Below are 22059 nucleotides of genomic sequence, written 5' to 3'. Positions count from 1 at the left end.
TAGCGACCGGTCATTCGGTTGACCAGTCATAAAGGTCGCTTAGGCTTTTATATATAGAGATATTGAGCTACATGGTTCATTACCATATTTGCAGGTAATACTTTAAAAAATTCAAATTTATTTACTTATAAAAATAATAATGATTCCACACAAAAATAGCCAACTGATTTTTGAGAAAGGTGCAAACACAATTCTATGGGAAAAGAAGAGTCATTTCAATAATTGGTGCTGATACAATCCCAAGTCCATATGCAAAACAATGAACCTAGAGACAGACCCGACACCAAAATTTACTCAAAATGGATTACAGATCTAAATATCAAATTCAAAAATATAAAACTAGAAGAAAACATAAGAGAAAATCTATGAAACCTAGTCCATTAGTTTAACAGGGCTGCCAAAGCAAAATGCTACAGACTGAGTGGTTTCAATGGCAAAAATTTATTTTCTCATGATTCTAGAAGCTGGAACTCCAAGAACAGGTGATGGTAGGTTTGAATTTTCCTGAAGCCTCATTCCTTGGCTAGCAGATGGCTGTCTTTTCACTGTGCCTTCACACAGTTTTTCATCTGTGTGCATGGATCGCTAATGTCTCTCACATTTTATAAGGACAGCAGTCATATTAAGTTAGATTTCCACCCTAAAACCCAAAATACTGATAATACCAATTGCCTGTGAGGATGCAGAGCAATAGGAGCTCTCAATTTCTGCCTGGAATGCAAAATGATTCAGCCACTCTGAAAACTGCATGGCAGTTTCTTTCAAAGCTAAACACAGCCTTACCATATGACCCAGCAGTTGTACTCCTAGCTATTTACCCAACTGATTTAAAAAGATATGTCGCCCTAACCGGTTTGGCTCAGTGGATAGAGCGTTGGCCTGCAGATTCAAGGGTCCCAGGTTCGATTCCGGCCGAGGGCATGTGCCTTGGTTGCGGGCATATCCCCAGTGGGTGTGTGCAGGAGGCAGCTCATCAATGTTTCTCTCTCATCGATGTTTCTAACTCTCTATCCCTCCCTCTCCCTTCCTCTCTGTAAAAAATTAATAAAATATATTTAAAAAAATAAAAATAAATAAAAAGATATGTCCACAGAAAACCTTCATCTAAATGTTTATAGCATATCCTATATCCACTGAGCCAAATCGGTCAGGGCTATAGCATATCCTATATAATAAAAGCCTAATAGGCTAAGTGTCCAGTCGTCCGGTCATCCGTTCAACCAATCAAAGCATAATATGCTAATGATATGCTAAGGCCGTTGAACTGATCACTATGACATGCACTGACCACCAGAGGGCAGTCAACCTGTCGACCAGTCGCTATGACGTGCACTGACCACCAGGGGGCAGACGCTCTGGTAGGTTAGCTTGCTGCTGGGGTCCGGCTGACTGGACTGAGCAAGACGGGCTGGACATGCCCTGGAGCCCTCCCGCGGTCCCTTCCCAGCTGGCCAACCGAGGCAGAGGCAGCGGGGCTCATGGCCCTTGCATGAATTTCCTGCAACGGGCCTCTAGTAGTCTATGAAAGCAAACCAATACCTAAGCCTGAAATGCTTCAAGATTAAGAAATCAAAACCTAAGGAGGACAACCAACCCAAACAGCCTACTAGGCTTTCCCAAATAAGGCAACAGCTTAAGTAAGCTATAGCCAATCAAAAAATTTCCTTGATCTGCTTCCGCCTCTTCTCTGTAAAATCTGTCCCTGAGCTCCTGTTATAGAGTGTTTAACCACTTCTGGTAAGACACTGCCTGATCCAAGCAGATTTTTGCTCAAATAAACTCTGATACATTCCTGTTTATATTTTAACAGGTCTATAATTGCATGAAACATCTCACTGGAGGAAATAAATGTGTGAAACACCTGAGATGGAGAAAGGGTGATGACCTACGTAACCCTGGAAATTAAGTCTATAAGACCGAAGGCAAAGGAACCCCTGAACTCTAGTAAACAAAGTTATTTCCCACAGGAATACAGGTTATCAATTCTAAAACACATGTAGACACCTGAACAGAGACTTCACCAAAGAGGATATGTAAAAGGCAATTCTACACACAAAACGAGGTCCAACATCACCAAATGAGAGGGAAATGCACACATCACACATGAGAATGGCTAAAATGACTCACCACACTAAGGCTGGCCAGAACACAGAGCACTCAGAACCCTGGTATATTGCTGTTGGGAATGCAAAGTAACGCAACCACTCTGCAGAACTATGCGATAGTTTTTATGAAGTTAAACATAGATTTACCATATGACTCAGGACTTCCATTCTTTGATATCTACCTTAGAAGAATTAAACATTATGTTCACACAAAAACATATGTTCAAGTATTTATAGCAATACTATTATAACTGCCAAAAACTGGAAACAGTTGTAATTTCCTTCACTGGATGAGTTGATAAAGAAACTGTGGTCCATCCATACAAGGAAACACTGCTCAGCACCAAAAAAAAAAAAAAAAAAAAAGGCATTTTTATTTTATTTTAATTAGTTTAAATTTAAAAACTAATATTTGATTCAGGATTGGAAATTGTTAAGATATGTTTGAAAAAACTTGGGTATGTGAATCTTCTTTATCAACTGTAAACTTTATAAAATCTAAATACCAAACAAATGTATCTTATAAAATTTAATTTTTAAATTAAGATGTGTTGTAAGTGTAAAATTCTACACTGGGCTTTGAACACTTGGTGTAAATCAAGAATATAAAATCTATTACTCATTTTTATGTGGATTATATTGTGAAATAATAATTTGGATTTATTTGGTTACATAAAAATATTAATTTATCATGTAGCAGATGTAAGAGTGCAAGAAAGAATGAAATGATAGTGAAAAATCACAGAATGCTAAAGAGGTTTGGGAAGATGTAGGAAATAAGAAAAGGATTTAAAAGGGAAGAAGATTGCAATTAGCCAAATACCCCTATGACGCTGATGCAGAACTGATTAATTTAGGTCCTCACACTCCACTCACAAAGTATTAAGCTAATTTTTCTTTTAACAAATTGGCCTATGGAGATCATTGAAAGTAGCATCTTTTAAAACTAATGAAGGGGAGGATTCCAATGTTTCTGTGTTCCTTCAATGAATTGTAATATGCCTTCAGAGGGAGAAGTTAGATTAGTTAGGAGATAATGATTAATATTTTAAAAATGTAAAGCCCATTTTAAGGTGCATGTTTTGTGTCATGTTGGTGGGTCAAATTTTGCAAGTTTAAGAGAAGAAAAGAATTTAAGTTACTATAAGACTTAATACTATATATGCCTTTTCATTACATGGAGGTATTCCTTTATCTTTTATTTTCCTGGAAAATAGCACTGTGCTACTGGATGAGAGAAAACACAATAGTATAATCTTGAAGACTCTCTTTGTGTATTGCTTAAGCCAGAAAGGCATTCTGCTACCTCATCTATTATAGGCATTCTTTGCCAGTATATGATGAGATTCAAGGTTCAAATCAAATAATAAAACATGTTTTTTGTCTTTTCTTATAATAATATTTCCTTCAGATATATGTTTTTTAATCAGTGATTAAATCTCTCTTTTCCAGGTTCTAATAGAAGCAGCCTGTGTTCCAATTGGCAGCGCAAGGAAAATTCAAAGAGAAAGAAGAGGCCAAACTGTGAATTTAGTATGCATTAGCCTTTTCTTCTGTATAACTAAACAATGGCTTTGACTTGCTGTTCTCTTCAATGTCTCCTAGGTCAGAATAGGGCAGTGATGGCGAACCTATGACACACGTGTCAGAGGTGACACGCGAACTCATTTTTTTGGTTGATTTTTCTTTGTTAAATGGCATTTAAATATATAAAATAAATATCAAAAATATAAATCTATGTTTTACTATGGTTGCAAATATCAAAAAAATTCTATATGTGACATGGCACCAGTGTTAAGTTAGGGTTTTTCAAAATGCTGACACGCCGAGCTCAAAAGGTTCGCCATCACTGGAATAGGGTCAAGGAGGGCTGTAAGATGTATGAAGGAATCTTAATATGATTTATTTATGAGTATGTAAGGTGACCCTCCCAGTCTCTTGATTATTCATCCACATGAAAAATTTATGGTTTTTATATCTCCCCTATAGAAAAGATATAACCAAAGATACAGACTCCAAGGATAACATGGTCAGGATATACCAATTTCTTTCAGTTTTTTAATATCAGTAATAGGTTTCATTTGATTTTATGAGAACACTGAAATATTGCTATAACAAATGAACTAATTTCTACATTTTGTGCCATTATAAATGCTACTATAAATGCTATTTATTAAAGGTTAATGGTTCATTTGGGTTTTAAAATTAAACTTCTAAAAATTAAGTTAAATTAAGCTAATAAAAATGAAAAATGATAGAAAAATATCTTCAGAAGTTTTTGTTTTATTGTACTATTCTTGAAGCAACAAAAAAAGCCCTGTATATTTAGATAAGACCATTTCCTCTAGTTAAATACCCTCCTCTCCTCTCCCTCACTTGAAAGGTACATATTTTTGAAACATAGCTCCAATGGTACCTCCCCTAGCCACTCAACAATCTCTCCCTTTCCTGGACAAGCAACCCATGGCTTATAGTCAATTGTGCACACAGGTACAGCATACCAGCCAGCGTCCATTCTGATTGGTTAGCCATACTATTTTATTCAATGAAAATTATGTCATATCAATTGTAACTTTAAAAAAATTTTACTTCTGCTACCCATTATTCATTCAGCAACTATTCATTGAGCTACTGCTCTAGCACAAGGGATAAATGATGCATAAAAATCAATACAATCTTTCCCCTCCCAGAGCTCATACTCTAGCAAGCTTTCATTCACATATTTGACCATGATTTAATTCTAAATATATACCTTGGGTAATTATATCTGCATATGTATAAATATTAGGTCTGTAAATCTATTTCAAACATTTACAAGACAGTTTCAATCTCTGTATCTGACATAATGTCCAGAATAGAGCTTATCAAACACTGAGATAAAGAAAAAGGAAAACCATCTTTAGCAATCCATAAAAGAAAGTTGAGGCCGCGGTAGAGAGTGATGAACACCTTTCACCAGGGGTAGGTGACAGCAAAGTCTAAAGAACAGCTATATAAGTATTACTTGAACACGGAGACTATTTTCTGATTTGTGGCCTTTTGTACTTAGTGACTATCGTTTATACGTGTGGCTATCTATAGCGCTATTACTATTTGTACTGTGTGCACGTCTCCGTGCTGAACTAAGTACATGCATTTCTGATGCCTGAAGTTGTTTTGCAGAACCTCTTAGCTTGATCTGGGAGTTTCCTCTTAGGCAAAAGTTGAAGCCATATGCATGGCAATATTATCACTTCAGAAAAGAGGGTGGTTCACAGTGTCCTATCCCACTGATATCAGAAACAATGGAGACTAAGAAAGGCTGTGGACAAAAAGATCAGAACCATAGAGGTCATCTTGGAAAGGAGGAACCAGATTGCCATGGTGCCATGGGATCACCTCTTAGGATCTTGGGAGGGGTTTGACGTTGTGTCAGTGTTGGTACCACACTCTGTGTCCCAACCTTTCCTGAAGGGTAGAGGGGAAGGGAGCAAAATGTGCCACCCTCAAATGTATCTCTGGCATAAGGAGGATTTTTTTATTGTTTTTTTTTAAGAAACAGAAGCCTCAGAAAATTTTTCTTTTACATCCCCCTTAACTACCTAAAATAATTTAGATAGAGGGCCTGTTCCAGGAAGAGAGTTATCACCAGTGATAATGACAAAGACCCTGAGTGGTGGGGAGTGGGTCTCCGTATGGCAGGGCAAACATTTGTCTACCAAACATTTGCTCTTCCCATTTCCTGTGAACTACCTTTCTCCCCATTGAAATCCCAGATACTTAGCCTATTCTTTAGCTCAGAATGGCATAGGAACTTCAACTGCCTGACTTATCCTTGGATCGCTTATTCTTATGGAATTCCCGTACATATGTAATTAAATTTTTCTCCAGTTCATTTGTCTGTTACTGTATCAGACCTGTCAAAGAACTTCTAAAAGGAAAGAATTTTTCTTTTCTCCTCAACAACATCATGGAGTTCTTTGTAATTTGATTCCCAGCTCACAGCAACATTGAGCATTGCACAAAGGGAATAAGAGCAATCTGTGGTTGCTCTTCCCTCCCTTTCTAAGGACATAAAGGCAGCACATCACCACACATGGACTGGGATGGAGGAGAGTAGTATCAGGCTGCACCAACAAAATGAACACCCTCCACACCAGCACTATGAATAAAATGAAACAAAACGTAACTTCAAAATAATTAAGGTGCACTTGGGTTCTAGCTGTACAATAAAACCAAACCGCATGTCTTTGGGTTATAACTTAGGGATGTTAAAGCGCAAAACCTCAGTTGTGCAATTTTGAAAATCTAATTGGCTTTACTTAATGATTCATGAGTCAGGCCACATCCCAACTAGCCAATACCAGGGAGGTCCCAGGAGTTATAAAAAATGGAAGGTTTTTATAGTCAGAGGGAGGGTGGAACAAAGTAGTTTAAAAGAGTCAATTATTTCAGGCTCGGTCACTTCCCCTGAGGGAAGGCACAGGGTCCTATCAGGCAGAGTGACTTACTCCTGTTGATCATGAAATCCCAGACTGGCTGATTTACAATTCTACTCCTGAGAGAGGCTAAAACTGAAACTAGATTGGGTATTAAGCCTTAGTGGGGCTTACCACAAATGGTTCCAGTTTGTGCCTGTTGTTTCTTTTTGGCAGGGGTAAAAAAATATTATATGAGTTTAACAATAATACTTATGTTCAAATTAATATGTGCATATATATATATATAATAGTCAAGTCCATTTGCCAGCCAAGAATGCCTATAAAAAGATTCTTAGTTATGATACCTTCTGATTTTAAATTTGGTAAATGTATTTTCAAACATAAATTCCCTGTTTGAATTATATACCTAATATAATCACTATGGTGTTTTGTGTGTGTGTGTGTGTGTTTTTAAAGAAAACCATTTTGTAAACCAATTAATCTGATTCATAATATTTTTTAAGAGATAATGACCTTTTTAAAAATTAAAATAAAAACCTCCACTTTTATAAATATCTAACTGAATGTGAAATTGAGTACAAAACTACAGGTAGAATACACAAACCACTGAATTACAGCAGTACAGATATTTTTAATAAAGTTGACATTACATTTCTTATTTCTGAATTTTTAATCAGATTTTCTAATAATGTATTTTTTAGAAAAGTAGCCTCCTGAAAGATCTTTTGTTTGACATCACAGAAGATATAAGAACTAGATATATTTTGCAAAGCATAATGCTAAAAACCCATGCCTACTCAACTATTCTAACAAATCCTATCTAATAAAAGAGAAACATGGTAATTGGCGTACAACCGCTACCCTTCCCATTGGCTAATCAGCAAGATATGCAAATTAACTGCCAGCCAACACGGCGGCCGGCAGCCAGGCAGCTTAAAGCAAACATGAATGAGGCTTGCTTGCTTCAGTGACGGCGGACTCCAACGTTCCCTGCCTGCCTTGCCGGCCTCTGAGTGGGCAGTTTGAAACATAGTTACAAATATAGAAGTTAAACAAAACCCCAGAAACCTGCTTTCAGCGAGCCGGGATCTCAGAGCTGGAGTTGATACAAAGTTTTGATTATAGAACACAAACAAGTCTGGGCCCGAGGGTTTCCGCTTTCCCAGCAGCAGAGGCCTCAGAGCTGGAGCCTCAGAGCTAAAGCTGGCCCAGAATAAAAAAAAAAAGAAAAAAGAAAAAAAGGAGCAGTTGGGAGCTTCCGTCACCCGACAGCCTGAAAACAGCCCTCAGCCCCTCACCCAGACTGGCCAGGCACCCCAGTGGGGACCCCCACCCTGATCCAGGACACCCTTCAGGGCAAACCAGCCGGCCCCAACCCGTGCACCAGGCCTCTATGCTATATAGTAAAAGGGTAATATGCCTCCCAGCACCGGGATCAGCGGAGCCGCAAGGCCTCCCGGCACCAGGATCAGCATGACAGGGGGCAGTGCCCAAACCCCCTGATCGGCCTGCAGCTCTGTGTGTGACAGGGTGCGGCGCCCCAACCCCCCAATTGGCCCTACCCTGAGCGTGACTGAGGGTGGCATCACAACCTCCCGATCCTCCCTGCTCTGTGCATGACAGGGGGCAGCGCCCCAACTCCCCAATCGGCCCTGCTCTGAGCCCGACCAGGGGCTGCACCTAGGGACTGGGCCTGCCCTCTGCCACCCAGGAGCAGGCCTAAGCCAGCAGGGCGTTATCTCCCGAGGGGTCCCAGACTGCGAGAGGGCACAGGCCGGGCTGAGGGACCCCCCCACCCCCTGAGCCTCTAGTCTATATATATAAAAGCCAAAGCGATCTTTACAACCGAATGACCAAACGACCAGTCACTATGACATGCACTGACCACCCAGAGGCAGACACTCAACTCAGGAGCTTCCCCCTGGTGGACAGTGTGCTCCCACAGCCAACCTCCCCTGGCCGGCCAGCCCCAATTGGCCCCAAAGGGGGGAGGGGCTGGCCAGCCAACCTCCCTGGGCTTTTTCCCCAGCCAACAAGCCCTGATCGGCCCCAATCACTGGCCAGGCGGAGGGACCCCACCCGTGCACGAATTGGTGCACCAGGCCTCTAGTATTTACATAATAGTGTATTTTTTAATCACTTGATATAAACTTGCATTTGAACCTCATGTTAATCCTATTGCTGAGTTCTTCTAGAGGTGAGAAAAAGAAAACAAAAACGCAACTACATTTATAAAGCTTCAAAATATAAGAATTAAGGTGTGAATAGAGGTCTTTTAATTGACTTCAGTGTTCTTCAGGTAAAATTACTGTTATTTATGATAGAGATTCTTTGACAAATTTCTCTCTCTAGTCTGTATGATGGGGCAGACATCATTTTCAAATTGTGTCGTTCACGCTGAAAAATGGACAAAATGCCTGAAGGCACATATATCTTGATAATTAATTATTCGACATCTTTTTATAGTCAAATTTGAATGGAGAGACCCCCAATTATTAGTCTTGAACCATGAAAAACAATGCTTTTTTCTGTCATTATTCTGCATGCTCTCATGCTCTAATTAAGGATGATGAACCACTCATTTATACATTCCATGCTGCATGAAGCAGTGGTTAGGCTTTTCTGTATACACAGAAAATTGGAACATGATGTGATGTGTGTATTAAGCAACAGAAGAATATAGATGCAGAAACATTCTGTATGATGATTAGAGGGGATAAAATTCAAAGAAATATATGGAATAGCTTAACCCACACTCTCCAAAATAAACAACCAATAAAACCACCCCAGCTGGAGACAATGAGGCCCAGTCTGCAGCAGCTGGTCCTCTCCTCACTCTGCTCTGAGGCTTCTAAAGGCAAAGAGAAAGAACACCCAGCTATGCTGCTGCCATTTTTTTCCAAAGAATTTGTAAAAATCATATCCACAAAGTATTTAAAGTGAAAAGGACCTGGGCTTCACCGCCCAGTATCTCCTTCAAAATACTCCCCTTGGGAAGGACCGGAGGAAACACCCTCTCTCTGGTTTTGAGGCACACCTGTTTAGGCTTCCCTGGCTAGCTGTGCTTGAGCAAAATTTGGTGTGGCTTGTTTGTTCCTGGCCAAGAATAATCCCAGTTCAATTCAAACCAAGTTACTATTACTAATAATGTCTTTATTTGTTTTTTCATTCAGCCAAGAAAGATAAAATATTCCAAGTTATAATAAAAATAGACAGAACTAGGTGATGTCTTCCCAAAACAAATAATTATGGACAGGTAGATGATGAGATAGGTGGGTACATAGGTAGATAGATAAAGATAGACAATAGGTAGATAGATACCAGGGTGGGAGGAAAGTATGTTCACAGTTTTAAGAAAAACAATTTATTCTTGTATTATTATTAATTATTGTATTATTTTCCATATGAACAGCTATAGACCTACTTTTGCCCCGCCCTGTAGATAAACAGATAGAGTGGTCTCCTGAATCCTGCAGTTAGACTCTTAAGAAGAAAAAAATCTAACAAGGCCAGAGTAGCACTCTCCAACTAGTCTCAAGGGATTTGCAGCATTGTTCCAAGACACAGAAAATATTTTCTTGCTGCTTCAGGAATAAGAGGAATGAAAACTTGCCTGTGGTTCAGTGCCCGCAACATTTTCAACAACTCGGTAAACATGCATCTATTAAGGCACCATCTGCCAACAACAGAACCATCCACAGAAGTGCCAACAGGACTGCATTCAGCTGCCTCTGGTCTCCAGCGTCTCTGCCTTTCCTGGGGGACAGCCAGCTCCCTAGACTCCTATTCCTAACCTGGAATTAGATTCCACTTCCCTGCAAGGCAGGAAATGTCTTCTATTGATTTCAATCTGTACTCCAAGCCCCAAATCAAATGGCACTTGATAAACTATTATAAAGGAAGGACATGATTACACTGGCGTGTGGTAAGAGATTATATAGGTTAGAAAGAAGCAGGAATGGAGCTTATGAGCAGAGGATTTGAGAGTTTAAATGAGGTCAAAAAAGGAAATGGAAATGCAAAAGCCATGGAGAGAGGTGGGGGAAAGATGGCAACGATCAGAAAACAAAATTAAGAACCCGTTTTGCTCACATTAGAAGTTGGCAAAGGCTTCATGTGGCGTCTTACGGTATTTGAGAATACTGCTAAAATCAGTTAAAAACATGCCTAGCTCTGGATCTCAAGAGTTGTGGGGATAAGAGCCTGTTATCATGTGGACAGTAAACAGGAAGGTTGAAAACACTGAGTGGAAGGCTGGCCCTCACCTGCAGGCTCCCCAAACAATGTCACAACCAATCACAACACCCACAGCGTGGTGGCAAGGGGAAGGGGAAACAAAGGAACTATATACTCTGTTAGGCTGATATTAAGTTGCAGTTGCGTATTTTGTCCATTATTCTTTCTAGTTTTCTATGCTCAGGGGGTTTGATGCTTGTACGTTGGGCATACACCCCTCCTGGTCATTGTTCAACATCATAAAATTTAGAATCTTGACTCTTAGCCCAAAACAGGAAAGAAAGTATTTGGCGAAACATGTTTTATATATAAGGTTTTCTGTACTATATTCCAATTATTGAATATGTCTTTAAGAATTATGAAAAAAATAGATTAATCAGAGACCAGCTGCCAATCCACACCAAATCCACGTCTGAGATAAATACCCTTATGGTCCCTTCTCTTCCATTTCTATGCTTATTTCCCCAAGCCGGACTTTGACTCTTTCTCTCTAAAATTAGTGCTTTAAATGGGTCAACCCTAAGTTGAACCTACTCCTTATTGCCAGATGAATATTTCTGAAATTCTCTTCTGATGTTCTCCTGCTCAAAACTGTAACAGAATAAAGCCCGAAGTCTTTAGTGTCTGCCTTTAAAGCAGGCCAGCATGCGCACATAACATGCAATTAGTGTCCAGAAAAACCTCTGAAGGAGCCACTCCAGGTGTCTGCCCTCATAGCTACTTCGTAGTTTGCTTCCGGACCTGTTGCTGGTTGTTAGGCAGTACAGGTTATCACAGGAGTAATGAGACTTTAGGTAAATTCAAATAGTTTCCACGGTTCTACAAAACTTCATTAATATATTGAACCACCATCTATTTGAAATTTGTGTAAGTTTGGTCACAGGCGATTATTTATTTTAATATTCTATGTCCAGAAAATATTAAATGTTGTAATTTATGTATTATGAATTGAAGTTTTAACTAACGGATGTCATTTGACTTATGAGGAACCACTTAGAAATTAAATACTAATGCCTGGCTGGAGGCTAAATAAAATAATTTACATGTATAAATATACAATAAATTTAAAGAGTATCCTTTCCTATTTTCATTCCTAAAATTCATACTGCATAGGGCTATTTTTATACATAAAATTAAGAAAAGGGAAAAGTTGCAACTGAAAACTAATACAACTCAGTTTATAGAAAGAGTTACCATCTATTGAATGCTTGCTGTGTAGTTGGACTGGATGTTTTATATATACTACGGCATATATGTTTACGTATTCCTCGCCAGCGCCATCGAGTGCTCAAGATTCCTCCATTTCTCAGGTGTGGATAATTGAGTTTAATTGCCGGCCTCCCTTAGTAAACAGATTAGTAGAGATTCAAACCTTCTGACTGCACAACCCACACTCTTAACCAATGCCAAATCTTTATTTGTTGGTGTAATTACTTTTAAGGCCACACTTGTAAAGATGTTTTATAACAGCCTAGCTCATCTCTTCATAAAAGAGGCTCAATGAGGATGGTGTTTTATTGGATTTAAATGACCTCTTTCTGTAGTAATAAACTGTTGTGAAGCTTCTGATATATTACTGAAGGATTTTTACTGGAAATAATATTTCATGATTTCAGCCTCACGGAGAAAATAATTACTGGGTAAAACAGGAGACTTTACAAGGAATTATCTCCAAAAAAGCACATTAACTTTAGTGCATGTATATCTTAGCTTTGGGGCCTAGGGAACATATGCCTGAGATGTTCACAGTCTTCAAAAAAATAGCATTAGAAGAGGCAGTAGGAGAGGAAAACAGATTATATAAAATGTTATGTCTGGTATCAACATGGTTGATAAGAATCCGTTATATTTGAGTTTGTGTAGTTAAAATGCTAGCTCCAACGGACCATAACACATCACCTGCTACAAGTTGATAGGAACTAGAAATTTTTTTTTAATATTAAGTTCCTAAGTTAATTGACATTTTAAAGCCAGAGACTGAGGAATGCATCAGTGATAAACTGCGGCTTACATGAAAATATTCCACGTTTGCTAAATTTTCCATTTGCATTTTAACTCACACTGTGAAAACACTGAAAACTAAAAGATGCACAGCCCAGGAAGGAAACCTTGGCAGGTGTTCTCTTTTTCACTAATTACCAACTCAGAGGAAATGGGCCCTGCTTGCATCTGAAGAATCAGGTTAAAATTATTAAAAATAATGGAAAGGAACTATAGAAATGAAAAACAGTCTCGCATCGCTACCCGGTGAGATACGTCCCGGGGAGTGCATCCTTAGGCAATTCTGACACTGGGACGGCCTATTGCTTCTAGGCTACAAATCCGTGCGGCATGAACACTGGAGGCCACTGTATGTACATGAACATCTGTAAATACGGGGAAGGTACAGTATAAAAGATTTTAAAAATAAACCAAAAACGCTGCACCCGCACAGGGCACTTACCGCGTGCGGAGCGTGCTGGGCTGCAAGTTGCTCTGAGCCAGTGAGTGAAGATAAAGGCCTCGGACACGGCCCTGCCGAAACGTAAGGCGTAAGGCACGATGACGCACCACACTGCGTTAGACTGTCTACGTCCTGACGCTGGTGAGGACGTGACGTGACGTGACGTTATGACGTAATGCCAGCTATGATGTTATGACGGCTAGGATGTTGAGACGGCTACCTCCTCCCTGGGAGATAGGAATTTTCCGTTCCATGATAATCTTATGAGACCACCAACATATATGTGGCCCATTTTTTACCAAAATGCCAGTATGTGACATAGGAATGTATAGGAAGACTTTCTATACGAGATAAAGTATGTTTACCTTTATGTGTACATATAAAATTCCATGGGAATGTTTGCAAACAGCTCGGAACTTTGGCCACTATAATTTTTTTTTTTTTTTTTTTTTTTTTTTGGTTAAAATGGAAGTTTGTCCTAGCTGGTGTTGCTAAGTGGTTAGAGCATGCATTGTGCATCGACGGGTCGTGGGTTCGATTCCCGTCACAAGCAAGTATCTGGTTTACAGGTACCAATAGATGTGTCTCTCTCACATTGGTGTTTCTCTCTCTCTCTTCACCTCCTCTCCCCCCCCACCCCCCCCCACCCCCGGCTTCCACTCTAAAAAGCAATGGGAAAACTATCCTCGAATGACGATTAACCAAAAAAAAGAAAGAAAATTTAAAAAATTGAAACTTTGAAAGCAGATATCCATCCTATTTGGTAACTAAGGACCCTTCCTGGCCCAGACCCTCATTGCATTTTACTAAAATATTGTTTGTTTTGGGGAGAAACTGTCTTAGAGGCAGCACGGGGTGGGGGTGGGAAGGTGTGTGTCAGCAAACTTACAAGACGGAGGGGCACAGGGACATGGTAACATCTCCCTTGAGTGGCTTTCCTTAAGCTTTTCCTTTTTCAGGTTCCACTAAAAAGAACATAAAGTATTCTACATCCTTTTATTCCTGTTTGAAAAAATTGAGCTTTATATAGCTATAAAGTGAATGGAAATAAACTACAGATATACCCCAAAAGGTGATGTTAACTTTAGTCTGACATCAAATAGTGTGACTTTACCGTCACATTTTTTAAGTCTTCCTTTTGTTTACATGAGTGAATAATACTGGTACCCGAACAGATGGCATTAAGTGACTAATAAGTCAGAAAGAAAAGCTCCCTTGAGAAACAGAATTACTAACTCATCATCATGTATTATGAAAGCCAAGAAAAAAATCACTTCCCACAAAGAAAACCTGACCTTTGTTCCAGTCTGCTATGGGTCTTATTAATGTCATGACGCTATTGTCCTCTAGAGGGAACATGTGGTTGCTCTTTGCATCTTTGTTATTTAGCCTTTATGCAGCAGGATCATCTTTTTTTAGGTCTAAAAGGTCAATTGTGACTTAGGTTTTTCCAGCTTCCCCTCCTCTCTTTTCTTGAATCCAGTTAGGACATTTGGTTTGCTGTGCTCGGAGGGAGTCCATGCTGAGTGGGAAACCCATCCTAAAGATGCTTTACGGAAACAGGTCTTGACGACCCTGATGATTTATATGTGCATGTGTTCTCATCCGACTCAGCACGTGGCTCACATCTTCGGCTGTTCACCTCCAGACTCTTCAGATCACTGATAAAGCAGATAGGAGGACAGATAGAATCTTTAAAAAACTTGAACCAGCCCTAGCTGGTTTCGCTCAATGGATAGAGCATCGACTTGTGGACTAAAGGGTCCTGGGTTCTATTCTGGTCAAGAGCATATACACCTTCTTTCTCCAAATACAAAAAGACTTATTGGAACTGTCAGTCCCCATCTCTCCCACTATATCACTGGCGTTATGTCTTTTCTTTCTAGCCTAGACCCCTTCTTACAATTGCCATCAATTCTATTTTCCCTGTCAATCTTTAACCTTAGATAAATCCAACCATTGGACTTTTCTCATTATATCTCCTAGCTGGTAAAACTTACTAAAGAAACTCACAACTTAAAATTTATAGTGTGTGATTCTCAGGCTCTCAGCAAGCATTGAACACATAATCAGAAGCTGTTTTACCATGCAAGCTCCATATATTATTTTTTTAATTACTTAATTTCATTAAAATTTGGCTGAGTTTGAATGAACAATTTGTTGTTGATATCCTATTGTGGACTTTCACAAATACTTTTTGTGAGGCTTTTTAAATCGTAAGTATATTTTTGGTGTGTGCTTAAAAATGAAGAGATGCCATACTATATCTGGCACAATATTTCTTAGACCAGGGATGGTAAATACACTTACTTTGAATGCCAATTTCAATTAGCTACTGAACTCATGGTGCATAATTTAGTCAACAATTGGTTGGATACAAAGGGTTAGGAAAGACAGATACTTCACTGCTGCTTGAAATAATCTTCCAAGTTCCAAGCTGTGCCTGGCTGACATTGATTCAACCTTTAGGGTTCGGCTTAAATATAACATCTTCAAAGATTGTCACCTCCAGATTTGATCAGATGTTCTTGCCATGAGCTCCCCTATCATAGCTGTTTAAATAATCTATCTCCCCCAACAGACTAAAAGCTCCCCTAAGGAGACACTGCCTACCAGGCTCACCATTGTATCTTATGCTTAGGATAGTGTCTGGCACATAGTAAGTGCTTAATAAATATTTTCTGTATGGTCCCCATCTCTGCATTATTAAATCTATTCTCTACATATTCTCTCTGTTCTAACCATACAAAGCCCCTTGTCCTTCCCCTAAAGGCTCCACATTTCCCAGCTTTCCTAATAATTACTTGTGGGAATAAACACCCCCCCCCCCAATCCAACCCCTAGCAAACTCAACATGCCTGATTCTATTACGTATCCTTCAATGTCCATTTCCAATTCTACCTTCTCTAGGAAGCATTTCTGTATCTTCTCTTCCCATTTGGAACCCCCGAACACCTGATCACTTTCTCTTATATATGTCTAGAACTGAAAGAGACCTTAAATTTGACTTGCTCCAACTCTGTAATTCAACATACGAGAAAACAGAAATCCAAAGCAGGCAGGGCTTTCTCCAAGGTGACTACGCAGTGGAGCACCTGAGTCTGGAAGTCAAGCCACCTATGTTCTTTCCACTCACAATGCCACCTTCGGAAGGTAGATGGCCAACTTTGCCATCATCAGCTGAGAATTCTAGCGCATCTGATGGATATGGCAGTATATATAAATTATCACAGTAGGGATACTTAAAATTGAAAAAAATGCTGTCTAACTTTCTGGAAAGAATTACTAATGTTCAATGTATATTTTTTGGTAAATTAGGATAGTTGTGAGTCAGAAATATTCACAGTCAGATGCATCTGTATCAATGGTTATAATATTTAAAGAACATTTTCCACTTTCATGCCACTTGAATATATTCACCCTGATTTTAGATTTTTTTAAAAAGACACTTGAAAGCTAATTACATCATGGTGATATTAATCTCCAAAGAGAAGCTTTTACAAGCCCTTAAACGAGAATCCAGAAGTGAAATCACTTTCTAACCTAAACTACAGCTTCAATGGTAAAAGACTTAGCGAAGGTTGAAGAGAATTTCTGCTGCAGTCTATTTTCTCCAGGAGCCCACAGTGCCTCCTAGTTCCCATCACCACCCTCTCTCTGCCCGCTCCTTTTGTGGTTTCACCTGCTATCCTGTTTTGTTGTCAATGTGCCATCATTAGCAAAGATTGATTCAGGGCCCCTTACAAAAGAGAATGTAATGATCCCAGATCCTTGCTTTTTCTATTTTCTGAACATCTTAGCATAAACACATGCTTGACTCCATCTAGAAAAAAATAACCCTCATCTTTCAAGGCCCAGCCGAGTTCCCGACTGACCCAGAAGAATTCCTACTCAGGTCAGCCAGCAGTGGTGCTCCATCTGTTGTATCCCAAGAGTCGGATGGGCCTTCAGATCCAGGACAGCATGGATCAGCATAAATTGGTGGAACCTGTTTTTGTTGCTACCTGTTTTGCTGAAATAGTAAGTGGAGAAATAGAAGAAATTCTGCTAATGTTGTATAACCAGAATTTCACTTCTAAGATGGGATAGTTGATAGTCTAGACCAGCGGTTCTCAACCTGTGGGTCGCGACCATCGGAAAACACATGTAGCATATCAGATATTTACATTACGATTCATAACAGCAGCAAAATTACAGTTATGAAGTAGCAACGAAAATAATTTTATGGTTGGGGGTCACCACAACATGAGGAACTGTATTTAAGGGTCGTGGCATTAGGAAGGTTGAGAACCACTGGTAGACATTTCTAATAATTAGGAAGCCAGCAACTAGCTGATATTAGATGAAATTTGGGGCTAAAAAGACTTAAAAACTGAATTCCCTAAAACAAACAAACAAAAATCACTCCTGAAATACAAACATCTAAAGGTAAAGGTTACTTTCCCAGAGGTGGACAAGAAAATTAAATACCATGGAAAAAGGAAAAGGGGTGTGTTAGAGGAAGGTAGCATGTATTAAATGCTACTATGTGCCGGGAGTTATTTTAAGCACTTTATGTCATTTTCTTTAATTCATACAGCCATATTGTGACAGAGTATCTGGTGAGCTGGTGTTTATATAGACTGCTGGCCAACAATTCTTGTATGTTGTTTGTTCTATCCAGTACTCCCCACTGCCTGATGCAAAATAGACTATCTTCCAAGAGAACCAACAAATATGGATCATTTGGGAACTGTTGAAGTGAAGAGCAAAGCTTTTGCTACCTGTCTGACGCTGACCAAGTAGAACTATGTCTTAATTGACTAAGGCTGCTGTAACAAAATACCACCAACTAAAAGTAGCTACCTAACCAGCATAACCAGTTGTGGACTCAGAAGTACAGCAGATGATGCTGGATACTCCTGTAGCCTCGAACAGCTGGAAAATAAGAATCTCTGCCTAGGACTGTCACAAAAAGGTTTTGGAGACAACTTGACTAGCCAATATAGCTTTACTTTCAGCTTCTCAGATACTCAAAGAAGACATTTACTCCTGCCCCCTCTTTTCTATCACCCCTATTTTTTTTTAAGGTTTTATTATTCAGGCATTGTGAGGCCAGAAGATCATGTGATGGTTGCCATGGAAAAGATCTTTTGTTGCTCACAATTCTCTAGAGGAGGGGGGTTTGCCATGCTGCACCTGGGCGGGGGGGGGGGGGGCGGGGGGGGGCACATGGGGAAGCACCAGGGTTGGACAGGAGGCAGAGGAAGAGGGAGGGGTGAGGTTTACTGTGGTTTCTTAGGGAAGAAACAGGCAAGGTAGGATAAGCAGGCGTAGGATTGGCTAGCTTAAATACTATTGCAGGCTCTGCACTGTAGGGGCTGTCCCTAGTTGTTTGGTAGCTGGCTGTGGGTGAGTAGAGCAGAAGGGTTGTGGCCAGGAGTGTAACAGCCTGACAAAGGAGGGAGCTGGGGTGTGGGCTCTGCCTTGGTTGGTTTGTATTGGGAGCATGAGTGTGTGTGGGGGGGAGGTTGGGGGTTAATGGGGGGGATGAGGACACATTTGTAATACCTTAACTAATAAAAAAAAAAAAAAAAAAAAAAAAAAAAAAAGCACACTGGCTGGTGAATTGTTTAAAATCTCAAGGTCGCCCTAGCCCAGCCGTGGGCAAACTACGGCCCGCAGGCCAGATCCGGCCAGTTTGAAATGAATAAAACTAAAAAAAAAAAAAAAGACCATACCCTTTTATGTGATGATGTTTACTTTGAATTTATATTAGTTCACACAAACACTCCATCCATGCTTTTGTTCCGGCCCTCCGGTCCAGTTTAAGAACCCATTGTGGCCCTCGAGTCAAAAAGTTTGCCCACCCCAGCCGGTTTGGCTCAGTGGATAGAGAGCCGGCCTGCAAACTGAAAGGTCCCAGGTTCGATTCTGGTCAAGGGCCCATGCCCCAGTTGTGGGCTCGACCCCCCAGTGGGGAGCTTGCAGGAGGCAGCCGATCAATAATTCTCTCTCATCATTGATGTTTCTGTCTCTCCCTCTTCCTTCCTCTCTGAAATCAATAAAAATATATTTAAAAAAATAAAATAAATTCTCAAGGTATGGAGTAACCTCAGGAGGGGCAGTCCTCCAGAGTCAACCAGGCCCCAGATGTCAAAGCATCAGAATACAGAAATTAAGGAACATGGTTCATAACACCCTCCCCACCCCCCCACCCCCCCAGCCCCACCACGCTCAGCCAGGGTCAGGAGCAGCCCTTCTGCCAATCATAAGACTAGCACTGCCTTATATGTAGAAACACATCTCCTTCCTCTCTGGGTGGCATTTCCCGCTGTCTCTATATTTAACACAATAATAATTATGAATTTGGAAAGAGATGTGATTCAACTCTAACATTTCAAATGACGTGTTCCCATGAGCACCGGCAGCAGTTGCAACCAAGACTCCACTTTTTAAGTTTCCTGACACAGCTGATGTTTTTTCCAACCATTCCCTTAACTAATGTCAATATAAATGTTCCTATAAAATAGTTTGGATAACTCCTCACTCTGCCTCTTCTCTAAAGGTGGATCTGGCGGCATCTGTCATCTGTCACTCTGGCGCAGGCATCTGCTAACTTTGTTTAGCTTATGTCACAGACTTTGATGAAATAGTCCTGGGAAAAATGAAATTGCATCTCATATTCTTTTCCCTTTTCTCCTCTGGTTGAGGAATAGAGTGGCAGTGGGTTAAAGTCCCTCCAAAAGATCCTTGAAATATGTCCTAGATGTTTGAGAAAAGCTAAGGCAATACCTCTCCCTAATGTCAGATGGGAAAACACTATAATGGCTTTCCATTATCTTCTTTTCGTCAGAATGACACAAGACACATTTCTTTCTGGATTTCAGTTTTAAAGTTAAAGTTCAATGCCACTGGCACTTATTTATTGACGTAGGCCGTGAATACTGCCCTGGTAATATTATCATCTAGCTCTTCTACCTCTGACTTTCAATTTTATCCTAAAAGCAAGGAATGGTTAGGGAATACGTTCAGAATCACACACTCCATCCATTGTTTAGATCTGAATTCACAATAGAGTGCCAAAACCTTCTTCACTGTTTACTTTTTTAAATATTCAAACATTTGTTAAAACGTTAACTACATTTAACATTTTATTACAGATGTCCTCTTTGTTGTTTTTTTCCCATTGACCCCCTCCACCCTGCACCCACCCCTCCCAGGCCTTCACCACACTAGAGTGTGTATCCATGGGGTATGTATACATTCACATGTTTCCAGGTTAATCACTCTCCCCCCCACCCCCACCTTTCCAATGAAATTCATCAGTCTGTTCCATGCTTCCGTGTCTCTGGATCTATTTTGTTAATCAGTTTATTTTCTTCATTAGATTCCACACATGAGTGAGATCATGTGATACTTATCTTTCTCCGACTGGCTAATTTCCAGCGCAATTTACAATAGCTAAGATTTGGAAACAGCCCAAGTGCCCATCAGCACATGACTGAATAAAAAAGCTGTGGTTCATTTACACTGTTTACTTTTTAAGAATATTTTCCTTCTGTGAACCATAATGTGTGCATTTTAAATGTAAATGGCATTGTTTACATGGCCATACTTACAACTTTTCAACTCTTGGAGGAAGCCTGATGGAGAACATGTTGCTCATGTTCAGATCATCTAGCTGCCATTATGCATTGGGACTCCTAAACCCACTTTCCCACAAAACATGGTCTCTACCAAGGTTAACGTCATACTGAAGGCTCACAGTTAAGTAATATATTTCTAGGGCCAAAGCCAAATAAAATAAATCCAAGACATGTATATTTACATGCTCTTACCATGAAAAGCATTTTACCTAAGAGCTACATGGAAAAAAATATCTAAGCATTTTCATTCTTAATAGAAAAATAAATCTTCACTGATCCCTGGCCAACTAGCTAAGAAAACAAAAACCATTTTACACTGCTTTTACTTAAACTAGAGCTCCAACTTTCTCCTTTCTTTTTCTATTAACTTTATAAGAAAAGTAATCTATATTTGCTTCATTTTCCTCTATTTCTGCTTAATATATTGTCTACTGTCACCTGGCTTCTGAACCAAGTGTCTTTGTAAAGATAATTTTCCTGTTCCAGTTTGATAAAATCAGGAAATTCATAGAAAAGGAAATATACTAATAGACTTGCCAACGCAAGATAAAGCATGAAATTAAGATGGGTACAGGCGTTCTCCAGCGCTACTTCCATGGCCATCTGTTGTGCAGGCCTGCCCAGAATCCATTCCTGCTTCTGATAATATCACCCTGATTTTTATTTTTTATTTTAAAAAATTTTTTTAGGAATCTCTGACAGCACCCTCTCTTGAAATCAGGAGACTGATGATGTCTTGCCAGTGAAAGTACAGCTTCTCCTTGGCTCTAGTGACGGTTTAAGAGAGATGACAGGACTCGGACTAGCCGAGCAGAAGGCAATGCAGACATTTTGCTGCAATGTTTGGGAAGTTCTTTTCCACTGAAGTTGGCAAACTGTATAAAATAGAAGCTTAGTGATGTGGGTGGCCACTTTGCTATCATTAAGAGAGAGCTGGTCTGAGCAAGCAGCAAACACAGAGGAAAGCAAAGGCAAGAGATGAAGAGATGATTTCTGATGACATCATTTTAAACGTGAGGGCTGGTCCTGCCCAGGAGATCCACCTCTGACATTTAATAGTTTCAATACATTCTTTCAGTGCTTTGTTTTATTTGTTAAAACCACTCAGAATTTGGTTTCTACCAATCACTTATACTAAAAGATTGGAATAATACAAATATCTATGTTATATAATCAGCATATTATATATAAATATGCCACACAATAGGTATTCCAGTGGAATTATT

Source organism: Myotis myotis, unplaced genomic scaffold (assembly GCF_014108235.1).
Source record: "Myotis myotis isolate mMyoMyo1 unplaced genomic scaffold, mMyoMyo1.p scaffold_m19_p_16, whole genome shotgun sequence".
NCBI classification, from domain to species: domain Eukaryota; kingdom Metazoa; phylum Chordata; class Mammalia; order Chiroptera; family Vespertilionidae; genus Myotis; species Myotis myotis.
This window is presented reverse-complemented; position numbering follows the sequence as displayed.